At 44.8% G+C, this 19430-nt stretch overlaps 1 protein-coding gene and 1 non-coding gene across 4 annotated transcripts in view; one reads left to right on the top strand and one right to left on the bottom strand.

Moving 5' to 3' along the window:
* VGLL4 (vestigial like family member 4) overlaps nucleotides 1-4650 on the bottom strand; it is a 160072-nt gene extending 155422 nt beyond the window's left edge. The window contains exon 1 of one of the 3 annotated variants that reach the window (XM_047744579.1): nucleotides 4272-4650. The gene's annotated coding sequence lies outside the window, so the exon portion shown is untranslated. Of the gene's footprint in view, nucleotides 1-600; nucleotides 620-3253; nucleotides 3455-4271 lie in introns of those variants that run through there. The other 2 variants (XM_047744605.1, XM_047744589.1) reach the window with 2 other exon arrangements.
* A 14057-nt stretch (nucleotides 4651-18707) lies between these two features.
* Nucleotides 18708-18814, top strand: LOC125089611 (U6 spliceosomal RNA). Its single transcript, XR_007123993.1, has one exon. It is a non-coding gene; the product is annotated as a U6 spliceosomal RNA (small nuclear RNA).
* The last annotated feature ends 616 nt before the right edge of the window (nucleotides 18815-19430 follow it).

The raw sequence follows: 19430 nt of genomic DNA, 5'->3' as shown, positions 1-19430 counted from the left end.
TGTTTCTGTTTAAAGACACTTTATGTGATATCTATTACTGATTCATTCACATTGAGTTTATGGCCAACAGCGCTATAATTCATGCCTGAATGAAGCTTATCTAACGCACATATTTTCACCATGTATTTTTTCTAAAAGGCACATCACAGCCTCCTTGCTCCTGGGAACACTATGCTGGGAGGGCCACTGTAAACACCAAAACCAACAAAAAGCCCCCAAAGGAGAAAAATATGGCACTCAATAGGCCCCAGGTAGGGAGTACAGTGTGAGAGCTGAAACAAGAAGTCAGAGTAGTTTGCCTTGTCTGATCTCGCCTGAGAAGTGTGCACTTGGGGAGACCCGTATTTTTCACCACTCGGTGCATGTGCAGGGTGACGAAGAAAGTCTTACAAGCTCAGCTTCAGGCTTCCAAATAAATTTTGGTAAGTAGATGAAGTCAGAAATCCAAGGATGCACCGTATCTGGCTATCAGACCTGAGGCATGAGACAATGCATTCTACAAGGTTTTCCTCCTTTGCAAAGCAGCTGTCATACTGCATCCCGGGTAGCAAGAATTTTTCTGGTTTCAGCACCTCCCACTTAAGCTCCTGCCTTTCTTACCTTGGCAGTTTATACTCTCAACATGTGGCAGCCCATTTCTTTCTTCCTTCCCTTCTTTCTTTCTTTCTCTTTCTTTCCTTCCTTCTTTCTTTTGATCTTATTTATTTGTCAGAGAGAGAGAGAGAGAGCGAGCGTGCGCACGCGAGCACAAGCAGTGGGAACAGGAGGTGGAGGGAGAAGCAGGCTCCCCATAAGGAGCCCGATACGGAACTCAATTCCAGGACCCTGGGATCATCACCCAAGCTGAAGGCAGACTCTTAACTGACTGAGCCACCCAGACATCCCATTGGCAATCCAATTTCTAAGCAGTTGTTGTTGCTGTAGTTGTTTTAACGTGGTCAGAATATAAATGGCTACAGACTGTTGGCAGCATTCCCTCTTCTCTCCTATTAGGCTCTCACATATCGACTTCATTACCTTTAGTTTAGATGGCCTCCCTGAAACAATCACAAATGAGCTTCAGTTATGCACAAACTTAACACACAAAAATTTTCTCTCACCAGGTTCTGCAAGAGCTTACCTAACACAGGCCAAACACCAGACTTGATATGTGTTAAGACCGCTACAGTGTCGAAATTGTAGTTACATTAAAATTTTCCCCAATGTATGTGACTTTTACCTCCTAAATGTACAACTCTTATTATTTTATGAAGTCATGGTTACTTTACTTATATTTCACGAAGGCAAACTAGAACCTGCACGGCAAAACTACCCAGGAAAGATGCTGAGAAAAGACACAAAGTAAAATCTTCCTTGGGATTTGTTTTGGCAACCACCAGAGGTTCTCAACAAGGCTGACTCCATAAGCAGTTAAAAGGAATTTCCCCTTACAGCGCTCTTGTCAAACAGAACATCTAAAAGTGAAAGTTTTGGTTTCATAATGATCGTGTCTGTAAGAACGGTTAAACTCTTCAGGTAAATTCATAGTTCTAAATCAGTTGGGGGAAGTGGCAACAACTGTCATTAAGAAGCTCTCTCAAATCTTTAAAGGCTTCTATAATAACATAATACAAACTACTTTCAAAGCACATTATTCCCGCTAATTCCTGGACTTCTGTGATATGTTGGGAACAAATACTATTACCCTCTCACGGAAAGAAAATCAAATACAAAGGGTAAGTAGAAGTAACTTCTTCTGGTCACAAACTTAATAGGTGACAGAGACTGGAGTTAAAATCAAATCTCCAGAAATAAGCCAGAGCTGTTTTTACTACAACATTCAGTTTTGGAATGTAGTCCATGGTTATTTATAGCAGAATTATCTTCTTAATTGTATTGTGTTTGGTCAACATAAAAATTAGTTTGCGTTAGCTTCCAAATGGAAAGCAAAAGCAAGCTGCCCCAAACTGTGACAAAAACAGTGGCAGGGGAAATCAGCCTGGGATTAAACGTGCACGAAAATCAAATAACTATTTGAGGGGTTTACATCATTTCTACCATGGGGGAGATGATTTTCAGCCAGATGCAACAGGAAACACACAGAAGAAAAACAATCAACCAATCAACCAACACAAAATTGTGTCTTGAGTATAAGACAACAAACTTCTGAAGGAAAGTATTTCCAAATACATTATTTAAAATTAAAGCATTGAGATTTAGAGACGATAAACAACTTGTTCCAAGTTCGAGTCATCGGTACAGCCTTAAGCTGTACCCCAAAGCTCTCTTTCAACTACCCACGCTACTCCTCACAGTCATGCGCGGCAAGGAGGAAGCAATGAACATTGCAAGTTAGTGGACTAGAGGAAAGAGTTAAAGTTTGGTATGCTAAAATGGTATGCAAAACGGACCTTCAAATACTAATAGGAAAACTATCGTTTCTTGGTTTTGTCTTTGAAAGTTCAGAGGAAACAAATACAAGCCTTTATTCTTGGATTTAGAAAAAGATTTGCAAAATCTACAAATTGGAAGATAGTACCTTTCAAACAGAGGGAGTAACCAGCTGCGATAAAAGCTAGAAGTGGCCCCGGGGCTGCTGGTTCTTATTAACCACAAAGAAGGAAATACAACCAGCAAACATACAGCACCAATGATCAAAGTGAAACAGATTTTTTAAATCTCCAACATTAAATAGACGAATATATGCCAGTAAAGTGCAAAGAAACTAAGTTAATAGCCCCAGCAAGTACTGTCATCCTAACCTAAGACATTTCAATGTCTCAGTGTCAGGAATCAAAGGAGACTTTAAGCAAAGGAAAAAAAAAAAGAAAAAAAAAAAGGTAAAGACGTTTGCGTTTCGTTGAGGCCTGCACTCGGTGCTGGAAGAGTGTGCCGTTCTGTTTTGGAGAGGGTCAGGGAGTATAGGAAGAGAGAAGAAAGACCCGTCCCAGCTGCCCATCCTCAGCCCCTTCCCGCAGTCCTGCACCCAGCCCTCCTTTGCCTCCGGTCAGGACCAAGCGTCTACAGGGCGCGCCGAGCCCCCTTCCCAGCCCCGTGCCTCGCACTCCCAGGACGCCTTGCTCGCGGGATCCCCCAGGAGCCCGACCTCCCTCTGAGAGCCCTGGAGCTTCGGCTCCAACCCTGAGCCTCGAACTGCCCCGCGAAAACCAGCCGCCGCCTTCCTCCAGGAGGACGTCCTCAGTCCTGCCTGAGTCAGCCCACCCGGAGTTCCCCCAAAGGCCAGCCCTCGCGGGCCGGGTCCTCCTGCACTCACCGCCGAGCGGCTCTGGGCTCGCCCGCCTCCGGCCGGCCGGGCCCCGTTGGGGGCAGCCGCGAGGTGGAGGCGGGACCGCCGGGCGCGCGGGGCGCACTCCGAGGGCGCGCCGACGCACAGGCGCGCTCGCGCCCGCGCTCCCGCACCGACTCCCCCTCCGCACACCCACACGCACACGCGGGCGGCGCGCGCCGAGCCGGCTCCGCGGCGGACGCGAGCGCAGAAGCGCGAGGAATCCCTGGAATGAGGCGCCGCCCGCCCTCAGCCGGGCACTGCCGGGCTCCGCCTGGCCCGCCAGACCACGCCCCCGGACACGCCCCTCCCACCGAGCAGGTGGGCGGCCGAGGCCAGGTGAGCGGGCAGGGAGGAGGGGGCGGGGCCTCGCGCATCAAGGAGAGGCGTGTTTCCCCTCCCCCGCCCGCCGCACGCCCCGCGGCGGCTAGCACCTACCCGGCGGGTGCGGACGCGCTGGGACGGGGAACCGCCGCGGCGGGCTCGGAGCCGCTCTAAGCCCCCGGGAGGAGGCGCAAGGACCCGGCATCTCACACATATCTATGCCCCTCAAGGCCCAGGCAGTGGAACACCTTCAGTGTGAGTGTGCGCGCCCAGGTGCCTGCTGCTGTGGGCCAGGCACCAATGGACACAGCACACGTGACACCAACGTCCACGGTTGAGCCGTACTCCACACCCACTGGACCTGCAGCCCCTGCCCCGCCACACGCGGCCGGCAAGTGCCAGAGCGTCTGAACACGACCTGCAGCACCACGGCTGCCCTCGGCTTCAGACCCGCACCCGTCCTCTTTTCGAGAAGCAGCCGCTGCCTGGGCGTCCAACCCCTCCGGCGCCCGGGGACCGGCGCTCCCACCCGGCTCACCCGCCGGACTTCAGCGCACACGGGTGCCTCCCGCACACCCCGGGCTCCCCGCTCCCCGGGACTCCGACCTGGACCGCTGCCTCACTCTATCGTTAACCACACACCCAAGCCAGACTGCCCAGACAGGCCGGCGGCCACACGTACCTGCAGATCCAGGTCGCACTTGCTCGAGGAAGTGTGTGCTCAGGTGCCACTGCGATCAGAACGGCCGCGGCAGTCCCGGGCACTCAGACGCGTCTCGGTTTCCTCCCATTACAGCATTTTACACTCCACCACTCACTCCTCTCTCTCTCTCTCTCTCTCTCTCTCTCTCACACACACACACACACACACACACACACGCACGCACTCACGCCCCGGGCGCCCAGCAGCGTCTTTCCTCCCCCGCCCTCGCCCGGAGGAGGAAGTCCTAGTAAATGAAAACAGTGTGGAAGGGAGGGAGCGGAGGAGGGAGGGAGGGAGGTGGGAGTGGAAAGAGCCCCTTCCAGCCGCTCACACAGCAGTGTTTGCTGTGTTTGGCAAACTCCAGGAGTCCACAACCCCGGCTGCTCTGAAATGTGCCCGGGGAGGGGCAGAGGGAAGGAGGTGAGACATTTCTAATTGGTGCAGGTTCTTATTACAGCAGCAGCGTAGACATGTGACCATGAAAAGAAAAGCCCTGTCTTTAATTTTTTCCTGTCATTCTCTAGAGATTTGGGGGGAGGGGGGTTAGAGGGGGTGGAGGCCAGATACTCCGGTCTCCGGCAGCCCTTGCCCCATTGTTTTCTCGTACTGCCACAATTAAGAAAACATTTGCTTAACATATCCAGCCGCTAACTTCATAAAATAAATAGTCAGAGACTGGACTTCCTCTGGTTTGCTTTAAATGGCTTCGTGTGGCTCGCCTTCTGGCTGTTCTCAAACCTGGGTCGTTATTAGGAGCTCCTGCTACTATAGGGCTTTCCCTGGGAGAAGGCTCTGCTGAGAGGCAATGATAACAATAAAAAGAAATACCAGCTTACATTAATGCTGGGGCAGGGTGGGGGGGGATGTGTATTGGAGGGGGTGCTTTGCCATTTTTAAACTTTTATGGCATCTATGACCTAATCTGATCATATCAGATCACAACATATTCCCTCATTTGATCTTAGCCCCCCATCCCTGGGTAGCAGGACAGGTATTAATAGTTCCATTTTACAGCCAGAGTAGATGTTCTCCCTAAAGCAGGTAGAGGTGTTGCCTGTACCAGAACATGGATCTTAGGGCCCCTGGTGAAATACACTCTCCTCCAGGCCACACAGGACGACTGTAAATGGGAACCCAAGTGACAAGTCAACCCTAGCATAGCTGCCCCTGGTCTCTCAGTCCCCAGATTAAAATTCACAGATTAAAGCTGGGAAGGCTCCCAGTCTTCCCAAAGATATTTTTTACTTAGACTCCATGTTACTTCATCACTAGTCTCAGACAAGGAGGGGAAAAAAAAAACCACCCTGAAAAGATCATAAAGAGGAGGTTTTCATCCTGCCAAGTTAGGGCAGGGTCTGAGGAAAGAATGAGGACTGCATGGGCAGAAAAAGGGCTTGGGATTTGGACAGACCTGGATTTGAATCCAAACTCTGTGTTTGTTATAGGATTTTGGGTATGTCATCAAGCTCAGGTTTCTCATCTGTAAAACAGATAATTCTTACCTTGAAGATCCATTGCAGGGACCAAGGATTATGCAGAATATTGAATGAATACTCACATCTTCCTCCTTCACTCTTCCTACCTTAAATCCAGTCCTGCTGTGGCACCTTATAAACAGACACCCACTTTAACATGGGGGTATGGGAATATAATTTGCCCAGATAATGCAGATGAATAATGATAGCAATAATAATACAACTACACGTTTATAAAATGGCTTTGGGGTTTACAAAGTGTTCCCACATATCATTATCTCATTTGATTTTTATGACAATTCTGCCATTTGTATGCTGCTAAATGATTTCCATTTGGGGTCAGTGTGGAGGTCCTAAAGCTGCCTCTTTAATTTCCATCACTGCTCAGTGCAAACCTTACTCTGCAGATAAATCATGGGGACAGAAGGCCTTTTCTCATGGATGTGACCAGTCTTCGACCTTTCCAAGAATTAATCTCACTGCTTCCCTTACATCAGCATTAGTGTGACTTTGCTCTAGCAACATCGAAGCATGGTTGTTGGAGCCTGGCTGTTTTAGTTGTGCAGAAGACACACTCAAGTTGTCCTAAGAAAAAGGGGGTGTGCCTTCAAGATGTAGGTGGACCGGAACTGGAGCATGTCAGATACATAGACTATTCACACAATGGGATATTAGCAGCCTAAACAAATGACATATGCTAACACATAACAATAGGGATGAATTTTTTTTTTTAAAGACTTATTTTAGAGAGAGAGAGAGGGCATGAGGGGCAAAGAGAGAGGGAGAAAGAATCTCAAGCAGACTTCATGCTGAGCTGATTTCACAATCCTGAGATCAGCACCTGAGCCAAGTCTGTGGCTCAACCTACTGTGCCACCCAGGTGCCCCAATAAGGATTAGGGTTGACAATATTAGGTGAAAGAAGTTAAATCCCACAGGATTACATACAGCATAATATCCTATTTGTAATGTTACAAATAAAATGAAAAAGAATTGTAGGAGAACATACACCTACAGTAACACTAATACAAAAGAATAAGGGGATGATGACCAGAGGATTCAGAGTGGTAATTACCTAGGGAGGGGACTGCATTGGATGGGTGGGAGCAGTCACTGGTTAGATGGAGGTTATCGTCAAGCTCCTCACTTTTGGATGATGGATTCACAGGTTCACTATTAACAATAACCACTTAAATGATGGTTGCACAACAATATGAGTGCCTAAACCACACACTTAAAAATGGTTAAAATAGTAAATGTTGTGCTATGTGTATTTTACCATAATTTTTTAAAAGGGGGAGGGGAGCTTTAGGAAAAATACATTGGGCAACTTTCTAAAAACAAAACAAAAAAAACTTGCTGAAGTAGCTAACTGGAAAAACAAAGGTTGTACAGGGACCATTAATGAAAATGTGCTTCAAACCAAGGATTTTATAAATGCACCAGAAATTTATTTTTTTAAGTAAACTCTAGACCCAATGTGGGGCTTGAATTCAGGACCCTGAGATCAAGAGTTGCATGCTCTACCAACTGAATCAGCTGGGCACCCCAGAAATATTTTTTAAAGATTTGTTTATTTATTTATTTTAGAGAGAGAGGGAAGGAGTGGGGGCAGGCAGAGGGAGAGAATCCTCAAGCAGACTCCCCAATGAGTGCAGAGCCCAAGGCAGGGCTCTATCTCAGGACCCTGAGATCATGACCTGAGCCAAAATCCACAGTCAAACGTTTAACCAACTGAGCCATCCAGGTGCCCCCAGAATTTTTTTTTTTTTTAAAGAAAGAAAGAAAATCCAGGAGGTAGGTGAGCAGAGGTTGAGAAAAAACAAAATTTGCCCTGAATTGATCATGGTTGAAGCCAAGTGATGGGTACAGGGGGTTTGTTATACTGTTCTGTCTGCTCTTGCCTGTGTTTGAAATTTTTATATTAAAATATTAAAAAATTAAAAGGAAAAGAAAGTACCAAGGACCAAAAGACACTCTGTGGACTATTATCCTTACTCCTCCGCAGTCCACAGTATCATTGGCCAGTCCTCCTCTCCGGTTTTTCTGGGCCCCTCCCTAGCTTAATTCCTTACCTCTCCACCAAGGAGCTTCCTGGTCACTACTGCTCCTCTTGGCTTTTGCTCCCCTGGTAACAGGCTCCCTTTGTATCATCATAGTTCACATTGTTCATGGAGACAATCTGATTCTACTCTTCCTGCTTGTCCATAGAAAGGGCATCAATCTGATCTACCTTGAAGTGGGGTGTCTGTGAGGGTCTGGGAGGGCCCGTGACATCAGGCACAGTCCAGGAGGAGAAAGGATAGGGCAAGGGAGAGTGGGAACTATGGGATATATAACAGCTGCCAGCAGGTGAAGATGGGGTGGCACCGAGACTCTGACCAATGCAACACGTTGAAAGGCCCTCAGTTGTTCAATCAAGTGAGAGTAAGTCCTTTGCTCTTCCATTTGCTCCTTACAATTTAAGGCTCTGCAATGACTCAGAATTGTAAAAACAGGGTTTTTTCCCACCACCAACTTCCCAATAAGTAGTTTATTTTCCAATATGTTACTCTCATGTCATACTTCCAAGAGGGAAATTGGAGGAACACCAAGATGGCTGCCAATTTGAAGTGCTCATAGTATATAGAGACTCATTATTCTCTCAGTGCATTAACCTGCTGAGGAAGAAATGTCTTTTTCTACCCCATGGCCCTTTGCTTATAATGGGCTTACAGGAATTTCTCCTGTTCTCTTCACACCAAATTGTTTTCACAAAGAGCGCTGAGGGAACAGAAGATATCTCATTCAGAAGATGTGTGTTCTCTAGGTGACGATGTGGGCCCATGAAAGTCATTTTACCCCTATGGGTCTAAGTTCTTCATAGATGTGGAGACTTAGACCCATAGGGGTAAAATTTGCCTATATATAGCACATGCTTGTAAGAGCTGAATGCAAAGCAAGAAACTAGAGCCAAGAGAGATGTGGCAAAATCAGATTTGGCAAAGAGATGTCATCTTGAGCACCAGCTCTGTCTGGAGTCCTCTCTTGAGAAGGACTCTAAGCCACAACTGAGGTTCAATGAAAAAAGAAGTGTCAAGATGGATTAGTAATATCTGCTCTGGGCAGGGAATAGGAGCTAGTATACTGATGTTTGGCATTTCTGATTAGAGGAGCTCTAAAAATTCCTTCTAGCTATAACTTGTCTTTTCTCATCAAGTGGGAATAGGTGAATTTCTACTTTTCCAGAGACCAAAGTAATCAGTGAAAAAACCCAAATGATCTTATTTCAGTGCAAGAATACAGAATGAGAAATTAATGAAAGTAATAATGATACCTAACATTTAACAAGCACTGGCTATGGTCAGGACACTGTTCTAAGTGCTTTATTTTATTTTTTTTTTAAGATTTTATTTATTTATTTGACAGAGATCACAAGTAGGCAGAGAGGCAGGCAGAGAGAGAGAAGGAAGCAGGCTCTCTGCTGAGCAGATAGCCCGACTCGGGGCTCAATCCCAGGACCCTGAGATCATGACCCGAGCCGAAGGCAGAGGCCCAACCTACTGAGCCACCCAGGTGCCCCTGTCCTAAGTGCTTTAAAACAAATATCTGGTTTAAGCCTCACAACAGCCCAGCCCTATGAGGTAGGGACTGTAGATATCCCCATTATTTAAGCAAATGAAGAAACTGAAGCACAGAGATGTTAAATAACTTGCCCAGGGTCTTAAAGATAATAACGGTGCAACTAGAATTGAACCTTCAGTCTAATTCTGGAGTCTGCATATTTAGCCTGTCACTCCACATCAGATATGGGGGAGGGGGACCTTGGTAGTAATGCAGACTCTTAGGCCCCACCCAGACCACCCAGACCTACTGAATTAGAATGTGCATTTCAACAAGCTCCCCAGGGGACGCCTGGGTGGCTCAGTTGGTTAAGCGGCTGCCTTCAGCTCAGGTCATGATCCCAGGGTCCTGGGATCGAGTCCCACATCGGGCTCCTTGCTTCTCCCTCTGCCTCTGCCTGCCTCTCCATCTGCCTGTGCTTGCTCGCTCTCTCTCCCTCTGTCCCTGACAAATAAATAAAATCTTTAAAAAAAAAAAAAAAGCTCCCCAGATGATTCATATGCACATTACCCTTTGAGAACCACCAGTCTACACTGTATTATCGCTACCAGGATATTAACCACCATTATTAAAAGCTTACCATACACATTATGCCCATATAATTGCATTTCATCCACATAAAAATCCTAGAAGGGAAATCCTACAAGATCAATGGATTGACCAATGTCAATATTCTTTTTCTTTTACTTTTTTTCCCCCAATGTCAATATTCTGGTTGTGATATTATATTGTAGTTTTGCAAGATGTAACCACTTGGGGAACGGATACGTAGGATCTCTCTGGATTACTTCTTATAACTGCATGCGCATCTATAATTCTCTCAAAATAAAAAGTGTAATTTTAAGAATCCCATGGTGTAGGTTTTATTTTTCCTACTTTTATTGTTGAGGAAACAGAAGCTTTGAAGGAGCTAAGCAGCCCAACTTTGCAAATAAGGATTGAGATCCTACTATGTAAAAGGGACTTTTGTAGCCACTGGGGACACAGCAGCAAACATTGCTCTCACTGAGCTATCATTCTGTTGCAGGTGGTCAGAACTCAAACCCAGATCTGGCTTGCTAAGTAAGTCCTCTACTGCTCACAATTTGGAATGTGGTAAATTAATAGGGCTATGAGTGGTTAACATATTTGCAGAATTTCTAGCAAGATGTGTATGAAAGCATCTAACAGTGCCAGGAACAAGGTAAGCACACAGTTAATTCCCTTTCTTTCTTTCCTTGCAACCCGTTTCAGAGCCCACAAATGAGCCTCAACCTCCATGATGACCCAAAAGGAATTTTACCCTTCACCCAGCTGGATGGAGTCCAGTGATAGGACCATTTTGAGTAGCAGTAACCCAAGTCTCAAATTGTTTGTGGAATTCACTGAAGGTGATGTTCCAAGGTTTGGAGCAGTACCATTTGAAACCCATCAAGGAGTCAGTGGTGAACATTTTTCTGAATGTCAGCTCTTTTCCTAGCATGGTTCTGAATGAATGCTCTTAAGCAAGACCAGAGTTATGGCCAAAACAATTACTTAGACCTCAGATCTCTGAGTGATATCTGTCTAACTGATCCAAGGATTGGATTTATTCTCACACAAGGAATTTTCCTTCAAATGCCATAAGAACAACTCATCTTGGCAGTAGATGCTTGCCAACTTTCTTAAAGACAAACCAGTGGGCTGGGGCAGGAGATAACAGGAGCCATCTTCCAGAGAAAAGAATGTTGCAGGTGCTGGATTCAAGGTCATCGAGAATTTGACCACAGGTAACTAGCTCTCAGACAGAGAATGATTTGAGCCAGGGAACTTACCAGAAATGAGCATGCACTTTTCCTCTGAGTATAGAATCACTCAGAGGACAATACCACGTAGGAGAGAAATTCTTCAAACCAAGATTGCCACATCTCTCTTGGCTCCAGTTTCTTTGCATTCAGCTCTTACAAGCATGTGCTATATATAGGCAAGAAGAAAGTAAACAAGGAAGGAAGAAGATCAACATTCCTAGGTGCCAACTATGTACAAGGCACTCTACTGAGCCTTCCCATTTAATGCAGCTTAATCCTATGAAGAAGATATTATCAACCCCATTCCGCGGATGAAACAATGGGGACTAGAGAAGGTAAAACCTTTGGCCTTAGTAGTGCAGTGCCAGGATTCAAACCAGCTGTCCTGATCCTGATTCAACCTTTCAATCATATCATTTTTTTACCCAGAAAAGACCCTGTTGAGAATCTCTAAGTAAACCATTAAATCTACTCTTACAGATCAACACTTCAACTCTTAAGGGAAATGTCTCCTTTTGGTGGTCCATCCCCTGTGGGCTACCATATGGAACTGCAATATACTGAGGTTCTAACATCATTTTTTTAAAAGATTTTTTTAACTTATTATTTGACAGAGAGAGATCACAAGTAGGCAGAGAGGCAGACAGTGAGAGAGGGGGAAACAGGCTCCCCGCTGAGCAGAGAGCCCGACGCCGGCTCTATCCCAGGACCCTGGGATCATGACTTAAGCCGAAGGCAGAGGCCCTAACCCACTGAGCCACCCAGGCGCCATAACATCATTTTTTACATCATTTGTCGAAGGATAGAGAAACACTTGGCACATGGGAATTACTGAGATGTTAGCATCAGGCAGACCAGAGTTCAAACCCCAGTCCCACCATTTTTCAGCTTTATGACACAGGACACATGCTTGGACACTGCCCACACTTCTATCTTCTCTCCTATGCATTGGTGATGATTCCTACTTAGAAAGGGCTAGTAAAACAAGTACTGACAGACAAATACAGACAGAGAAAGACAAATTTTGTATGATCTACTTATATGTGGATATGCGGACTCTAAAAGGAAGGAAGGAACGAACGAACGAATGAACAAACCAAACTCATAGAAAAAGAGACCAGATTTTTGATTGCCAGAGCCAGGGTCGGGAATAATAGGAGAAAGGTGGTCAAAAAGTACAAATTTCCAGTTACAAGATTAATGTACAATATGATGAAATTGTTAACACTGATGTCTGGTATATATTTGAAAGTTAAGAGAGTAAATCCTAAAGATTCTCATCACAAGGAAAAAAATTTTTTTTCTCTCTTTCTTTTTTCATATCTATATTAGATGATGGATATTACCTAAACATCCTGGTGATCATTTCACAATATGTGTAAGTCAAGACATTATGGTATCCAGTGTTATGTGTCAATTATATCACATTAAAACTAGAAAAAAAGAAAAAGCCCTAACTGGGGGGCGGGGGAAGATTCAGGGTTTGGTTGTTTTTTTTTTTTTTTTTTTTTTTAAGCTTTAAGTACTTAGAAAGATTGTAAAATCATTTAATGGCTGTTTTTTCCACTTCATCATTCCTCTGTTTGACCCTACAGTTGATTACTTAAGACATCTTTAAAATCCAAGTCAACCCTACTTAGGCTGATGAATCCATATTAGCTTGTGTATCTTTTAAAAATGTTTTTGTGTACATTAGAACAGTTGCATATTCAATAAAAGTGGCTCCAGTTCAAAGTCTAATGCACTCCTACTGTATATAATGCTGGCGTCCCCAATAAGCAAACTGTGTTTGTATTTAGGGCACGACAATGTACGAACCTATTTTTGAAAGAATTTGATATATGTAAATAAATAAATACTCATCTTGAGCAACCATGTCTTCATTATACTATGTTTACAGTTTAACATGCTTCTGAATTACATATATAAGGAGGCCCCATAAACTTTCCAGTGCTTATTGGCAGTAGGGAAAATAGGTTTGGGTCCAAAATAGATGAGGTTTCTGCAGAGAAGGAAAAAGAGAAGGGCAAGGGTGTTTTTTTTTTCCCTTCTGGAGTGGGAGCTTTGCAAAGAAGAGTAAGCTGATGCCTCAGGGTGGTAGGTAATGTCATTTCTATATCCTCGAGGTTGCTTCAGAAGCCAGAGGGCTGCTCAGTTGCCTTCCATCTGTGTCTCCCCATCCCACTCCTCCCCCACCTCCAGGAACTTGGTGTGGACCCTGGGTTTGCACTGTGAGGGGCCTTGATCTAATTAGGGCAATTCTTCCTCCCTTCTTCCTTCCTTCTGACTTCCCATCCTCCTTCCCTCCCCCGCTTCCTTTTGTCTAGAGCACCCTCTGTTTGCTGATTGCCACTCTAGATGTTAAAGCTGTGGCTATCAATAAAACAGACAAAAGTCCTGCCCTGAAGGAGCTTATACTCTAATGGGGAGGTGTTGGGGAGGAGGTGGGAAGAGAGACAATTAGCTGGGGAACATAATTTAAGTCACATAAGTTACCTTAAAAGAGTTAAAAATAGTAGTAAGAGCAATGAAAAAATACAACAGGGACATGGAATAGAAAATGACAGGTGGTGGCAGCAGAATGGTCTCAGTCTGACAGCGTGATCAGGGAGGGTTTCTGTGAGGAGGTAACATTTGAGTTGAGAACTGAATGTAACAAAGAACCAGTCATGCCAAAGTCTGGGGGGAGGATTTCCAGGCAGGAAAAATAGCAAGTGCAAAGGCTCTAGGACAGGAGCAGGTGCACCATGTTTGAAGAACCGTGTGAGGGCCAGAGTGGCTGCACCATATGTCATCAGTGAGGGAGAGAGATGTTTGAGATACAGTTGGGGAAGTAGGCGGGCTATAGGTAGGAGGTCAGACTTTATTCTGCATGTAAAATGAAGCCATTTGAGGGGGTTTAGAGAAAGGGTAACACAGGCTTGAGTTCTTAAAAGACCCCTCTAATGGGGCACCTGGGTGTTTCAGTGGGTTAAACCTCTGCCTTGGGCTCAAGTCATGGTCTCAGGGTCCTGGGATCGAGCTCTGCATAGGGCTGTCTGCTCAGCAGGAAGCCTGCTTCCCCCTCTCTCTGGCTGCCTCACTGCCTACTTGTGGTCTCTCTCTCTCTGTCATATAAATAAAATCTTTTTAAAAAATAAATAAAAATCCCCTCTAATGACTGTGTGGAGAATAGAAAAATACCATGCATGGGGGAGTTTAAACAGCAAACATTTATTTCTCTCAGCTCTGAAAGCTATAAGTCCAAGAACAAGGTGTCCTGTATATATTTGCTGTCTAGTGAAAGCCAGCTTTCTGGTTCTTAAGTGAGCATCTCTTTGCTGTGTTCTTAGATGGTGGAAGGAGCAGAGGGGCTCTCTGGGGTTTTGTATAAGGGCACTAAACCCATTCAAGAGTGTTCCTTCCTCGAGACCTGATCACCTTCCAAAGGCCCCACCTCCTAACACCATCACATGGGACAATCCCTTGGAACCATGTATTGTAATATACTAAATTTATTTAGGGTTTTCAGGGAAGTACCATATAATGCATGCCCCGATATGGGTCTTCCCGGGCAATGTCTTCCCAGGGAATGCCAGCAGAGATGGCATTCCACCCCACCACCCCCCGCGCCCCACCTAAGACTTACACCATTAACATATGTCAAACTTCTTTTGATGTCACCTCTGCTAATATCTCTCTTCTTAGCTTTAAGGTTACTGCTGTGTTTTCCGGGTTTCAAGGATGCTTCCTCCCAGTCTGTGTTGCAGTCAACTCTAAGAATCCAAGGACCCTCTATTTTTCCTTCTTGACATTACAGCTTTAGCCTGAATTTGTGGGGGTGGGGAGAGGGGGGCTAGAATTTTGCCGCTGATGCCCTTAGGTGACAGGCTGGGTGCGCATCTGCTAATTATCAAGCCGCTCTAAAAAATAAATAAATAAAAATCCCCTTCAACTTACGAATCTGCAGGTTGCAAACACCTGATCTGTAGCTGGCAGGGAGACAGAGGCAAGGAGATCAGGTAGGAGACTTTCACAATCTTTCAGATGCTAGAGGATGGCGGGTCAAAACAAAACAAGAGATTAGGGAAACCAGGAGAAAAAAATTGAGGTGTGTTTTGGTGATATATGTATCAGTCAAGGCAATGTCAGCTATTCCAAGAGTTGACCCCAAAAGCTTGGTGACTTTTCACATAAAGTCCAAACAGGTATTCTAGAAGAGCCAGGGGGCTGTCCTGCAAGTGGTGACTCAGGAACCCAGGATCCCTCTGTCTGTGGCTCTGCCAGCCCCAGGACCTCAGAATCCTTTGCAGGATCTTCTTCATCCAGCAGATGGAGAAAGAGAGCATGGAGAGGACACAGGTTTCTTCCTGGGCCTAAGCATAGATCACTTACCCTTAATCCCATTGGTGAGAACCAGTCACATGACCTCACCTGAATGACACGGAGCTTAGAAATGCAGTCCCCATGTGGGCAGCCACTTCCGGGCAACGATTCTACTCTATGGGAGGAAAACTCAGATTCTTAGTGTCCAACTGGCCATTTCTGTTATGATAGAGTTGGCAAATTGTCTGGTGGATTGCACATGGGGTTTGAAAGAAAATGAGGCCCCTAGAATGACTCGTTGGCTTTTGGACTAAGCAAAGGTAGAGGCAGTCATTAGCTGAAATGGGAAGTTGGGAGAGAAGCAGATTTATACTAGAGGCAGGATATATCAAAAGACCCATTTTGGCCATATGCAGTATGAGCTGCCTATGACACGTCCTAAAGGAAAGGTTGAAAAGACAGTTGTTGATAAGTCAGGACTGCAAAGGAAGGGTCAAGATTGAGGATTTAAATGTTGCAGTTCCCTTTACCCAAGGCTTCTGATCCCTACACCTTCTTATACAGGTATGGGACCCTCATTACGCTTGACCCTCTATGCATTAACTGTATCAGCATAATTTTACCCCTCTTTAGAGATAATGTAATTCTATAACCCATGAAATGATAACTGTTACTATTACATGCATTCACTCATTCAATACATAATTTATTGAGTGTCTAATGTGTGCTGAGCCCTCGTGGTTAGTCAGTAGTGTCTACCCCATGAAAATGCCATTCTATTAGGAGAAGATGATAAATAAGTATACTGTGTGTCTGCAGCCCTAAAGAACAACAGGGTGGGGTAAATGAGAAAATACCAGGGAAGTCAGGCACTGGAGTTACTAGAGGCAGTAAGACTTCTATAATAAGAAACACTTGAGCAGAAACCTGAAGGAAGTTGAGAGTTTATGCAAACAAAAATGCAGATGCAGGAGCTCAATCAGCCAGAAAGGTTATCCAGATAACCCAATATTTGCTTACACCAATTTTGTGTCTATATGTCTCTGTGCCTATATGGCACAGAGTGTGTGCCAGGAAAGGGCAAAGCAAATGCAAAGGCCCAAAGGCAGAACAGTACCTGGTATGTTCCAAAAGCAGCCATGAGGCCAGTGTGGCTGGCGTAGGTGGGAATGGGGAAGAGTGATAGAGGATGAGGTCAGAGAGGTGGGGGGTGGGCAGGCCATGCAGTAACCAAAACAGATTTTTCCCCCAACATCTTCATGTAACTGGAGAAGGAGGGAGAAAAACAAACCTATTTCCCCGTGTAGAAATTCTTGCAAAGAAAGTAACACACAATCAACAACTTCCTGTGCAACTCACATTTTCAAAGTGGAGGATTTGCAACCAAAATAAGAAAGGGTAACAGTTTCACAACATGGAGCACAGAATGCACAATGTTTCCTCTCGCAGCAGGTTTTCTTCACAGTTAATTGCAGCCACATGTGAAGTCCGCTCTCATCTGAGGGGAAGCATTTTTAGCCAGCACCGTAAGAGACCCAGCCACACACTTCCCATCCCTCATGCTCCAAGCAAGACCACTTGCTAGATTAGCTCAGGAGGATGGGAACCTTAAAATGCTGCAATGATAAATACTCTGTTTTCTGAATCTCAACTCCAGAAACTGAGCCAGAGGCCTTTTATTAGCTGGTTTTTAGAACATTAGAAGAAGCTGGTTTAAATGAAAAACAAAACAAAATGAATAAACAAAAAAACATTTTTTTTCGGGGCGCCTGGGTGGCTCAGTGGGTTAAGCCTCTGCCTTCGGCTCAGGTCATGGTCTCAGGGTCCTGGAATCGAGCCCCGAATAGGGCTCTCTGCTCAGCGGGGAGCCTGATTCCCCACCCCTCCTGCCTCTCTGCCTACTTGTGATCTCTCTTTCTGTCAAATAAAATCTTTAAAAAAAAATTTTTTTTTTTTTTTTCCCAAGGGGTTCTCAAGCCTGTTAAATTACCTTGTGTGGTTCTCTCTTGATCCACCCATTATGGTGAGAGCCATGAAATGGAAAAACCAGTGGTGGAATCTAGGCCTTTTGAAGCTGCTCTTCATCACTGTGGGACTTGTCAGACAGTGCTCAGCAATGACTGCAAACATGTGGGCAGGGCTCTACAGGTGATGCTCATGGGGTTGTCTTAGTTAATGCTGACATCCCTGCAACTGGTCCCATTTTCTCTGTTTTATAAGTAAGTGAATTGTGGATATCAATGAGGTTTTGGCTCCCCAGCATCTAGAGGTCCTTCCTATTTGGGAGAAATTCTTCATTGGCTAAGTTTCAGAAGCCGAAGAGTGCCCCATGGTCCCTCCCTGGGAGCCAGGAGGTGGGCAAATGGTCTAGGCTCAGCCAACCAGATGTTCCTGCCCAGGATCTTGTTGGTGGCAGTGTCAAGGGTCCTGGAATGGCAATGCCTGGGCCAAAGTGGGGAATCCGGTGCTGGGAGAGTCAGAGCTGCTTCCGTGGAAGCCCTGACCACCCTCTCCAGCTCTGACCACTTTCTGAATCTGGTTCTCTAGCCTTCCCACTTGTTTTCAGACACCCAATCCCTATTCACTAAACTCCATTTCTGCTTACATTACCAGAGACCATTTCTGTTCACTGTAACCCAGAGCCCTGGCTTAACGTTAAGTAATTTGCAGATCCCTAATAAAGAACAAAAATTCTGGACTCCCAGAGTTGATATACATTATCCTTGTTCTCATGTCACTTGTATATGTATAAGCTCCTTAGAGGCTTGTAGCTCGGTCTTAAGCAGCTAGCGAACACAAACACATTAACAAGGTAAATAAAGCAATGCCACAAAATTACCAATGTCGACATTAACAGCATTGACCTAATATGACATATGGTGCTGCTTTATGAAATTAAATAGCTGTTAATTATATGAATGTGAAACTGACTGATATGGGCTCATGTGTTTTCATTTTATTACTACCATGGACCACTTGATGACTTCTCTTTTTTCCATTCAAACCTCTGTGAACTCTTCATTCGTACAGCTGATCTTGAGGTCATTTGCTCTTTACTTTGCATGGGTGCACCCTTCATTAATGAAGACTGGTGATGTTCTTTGGTTCTTTGGGCTGGGGCCATTGAAATTGTTCTACTTGCCTCTAATTCCATTGCAAGCATAAACGCAAATGCAAGGATTCAATCAGCTAGAAGGGTCATCCAGATAGCCTGGTATTTGCTTATATCAGTTTTTTAAAGGTTAACATCAAGAATACAAAATTTAAGTGCTCGCTTCGGTAGCACATATACTAAAATTGGAACGATACAGAGAAGATTAGCATGGCCCCTGCGCAAGGATGACAGGCAAATTCGTGAAGCGTTCCATATTAAAAAAAAAAAAAAAAAAAAGAATACAAAATTTAAAAAATTCTCCTACAAAACTCAAAAATTCCTAAGAATACTTTTGTAAACTCAGTTTCAGAAATCATGGCAATGTAATGAAGGAGCATAAGCTTTAAAAAAAAAAAAAAAGAAAAGAATAAAGGAGTGTAGGCTTGTGAATTAAAGGAAAAAAATTCTGGTTTTGAGTCCTAACCCCATCCTTTAATAGTCTTGGAATGGTGAGCAAGTTGTCATCTGAGCCTTAATTTTCTTACCTGTAAAATGGAACAATAATACCTATCTTTCAGGACAGTTGTATTAAACAAGATGATTGTGTAACTATAATAAATGGTAGTCATTGTTGTTATAGATGTCCTAATTGACATTCAAATTGGTTAACATAGTTGTCCCAGTTCATACAACAGTTGGTCCCAGAGAAAGGCCTGGAACCCAGATCCCCTCAACACCTCACGTTTTGTCCTTAAAAGCGTCTGTGCTGAGCAAGGCACTCTCCTAGGAGCACCAGCCTACCTTATAGGGCTGTGCTCCTAGGGAGCTGCTGTATGGGAGATTTACACTCTGCAGGAAATTACTCGTTCTAGGTTAATTTCGTGGATGATCATTCA

Source organism: Lutra lutra, chromosome 1, assembly GCF_902655055.1.
Source record: "Lutra lutra chromosome 1, mLutLut1.2, whole genome shotgun sequence".
Classification (NCBI taxonomy): domain Eukaryota; kingdom Metazoa; phylum Chordata; class Mammalia; order Carnivora; family Mustelidae; genus Lutra; species Lutra lutra.
This window is presented reverse-complemented; position numbering and strand designations above follow the sequence as displayed.